Source organism: Carcharhinus amblyrhynchos, chromosome 30, assembly GCF_965287045.1.
Source record: "Carcharhinus amblyrhynchos chromosome 30, sCarAmb.v2.hapA, whole genome shotgun sequence".
In the NCBI taxonomy this organism is placed as follows: domain Eukaryota; kingdom Metazoa; phylum Chordata; class Chondrichthyes; order Carcharhiniformes; family Carcharhinidae; genus Carcharhinus; species Carcharhinus amblyrhynchos.
Window position 1 is genome coordinate 20,938,843 of NC_137353.1, and position 1,927 is coordinate 20,940,769.

Consider the following 1,927-nt stretch of genomic DNA (forward strand, 5'->3'; position numbering starts at 1 on the left):
CACGGGAGCAGGGGTCGCGAAGGGCGAGGACCAGTCACGTGGTCAGCTGGTGGTTGGGTGGGGTTGTTTCGGGTCGTATTTTCGAAGAAAAAGGGGGCGGCTCCCCAAAAGGAGGGGGAACGGCCCGAACGGAAACATAAAGTACAAAGGAAACTTAAGACACGTCAAATCAAAATGTGATTGTCGGGGTCTGTAACGCACATCAGCCCCTGCGGTGCCCAATGGGCACGGAAGGCCTCGACAGTGCCCGTGGACACCGCGTGCTCCCCCTCCAGGGACACCCGGCCGCGAACGTAGCCGCGGTAGAGGGGCAGGCAGTCAGGACGCACGGCCCCGTCGATCGCCCGCTGCCTGGACCTGTTGATGGCGTGTCTCGCCAGGTTCAGGAGGAGATCGGCATCCTGACCCTCCCCTCTCCGCACCAGGTGTCCGTAGATCAGGAGCGTGGGACTGAAATGCAAACAAAACATCAATAAAAGGTTCTTCAGAAAATCAAAAAGGGAGTGCAATCTATAACACAAAACGTAGATGTGGCCCACAGACTCCACGAGGCCACAGAAAGAGCAGTCTCGGGAGTCCGCGAACCGGTGAATCCTACGGTTGTGCGGCACTGCTGTGTGCGGCACCCTCCACCCCAGGTCCCCGAGGTAATTGGGGGAGATCCCTCCGTAGAGAGACCTCCATCGGGGACCTACACCGCCCGGCGGCAACAAGGCCCGCCAAGGTGTGTCCGGGCGACGGGCGAGGACGCGGTAGTTGAAGGTGTGCAGCAGCAGCCCGTACAGGAAACGCCTCCACACGCTGGAAAAAGGCACGGAGGACATTTCCGTGAGGCGGCTCGCGCTGTGGGGCACCTGACCCGGGGAGGGGGGTCTCGGCTTCGGGCCAATGTGAAATTCCGTCGGAACAGGGGAACGCTCAGACGGGATCCCACCGCACGCCTGAGCCGCCTCGAGCTCATGTGTGCTTTCGGGGCTGAGCACGACTGTCCTAAGGTCTTGGATGGCTTTGGCCACGCGCCAGACAGCCACCCCCGCGCGCTCAGCCAGCTTTCGAGGGTTCATCCAGCCCGCTCTTCCGCCATCCAGCACGTCCCCGATCCTGGTCACCACGGCGTCCACAGCCTCCCTCTCTGTCAGCCACCTGAAGTTATACGGCTGGAGGTGCGGATTCCTGAGCAACGGCTCTCACACGAGAGCCGCTACTCCTGACGGGGGAGAACTGCGTCGCGAGGCGACTGCATTCCAGACGGTGAGGAGGTCCTGGTAAAAGACGGGCAGCTCCTGCAATGAGGTCGGAATGCGCCCCAGATTGATGTGCAGGAGCTGCTCGTCGTAATTGAGGCCGCGCCATTGGCAGAAGAAATACATCGCCAGGGCGCACCATCGTGGAGGAGGCTCGATGTAAAAGTATCTCTGCAGGGTCTGGAGGCGGAAGGTCGCTATCTGCATGCGAAGGCACACCAGACTTTGGCTGCCCTCCTCAATCGGGAGATGCAGAACCTCGGCAGCAACCCAGTGCAGTCGGTATTCCAGAAGAAACGCACGAGGGTTCTCTGGATATTGGCGACAAAGCCAGGGGGAGGGGTCAAAGCGACCAGCCGGTACCATGACACGGAGGCGACCAGCTGGTTTATGACCAGAACTCGCGCCCTGTAGGACAGCACTCGGAGCAGTCCTATTGGGACGAGGCGGGGCAGCAAGGATGAGGCAAGGGTCATCCCAACCTTGCCCATTGATAACCCACCCAAGCCCAACAGCAATCCTACAAATGGATGTGAACTTGCAAATTCCATCAATAGCCCAGCCAAAAAATCCACATCACTACAAAACACCCATCAATATCACCAATAAGGACAGGTAACAAAACCTCCTCCATGATTATACTCAACACCGGTACCCCACTGGGTGGCATCGTCAGTCCCTTG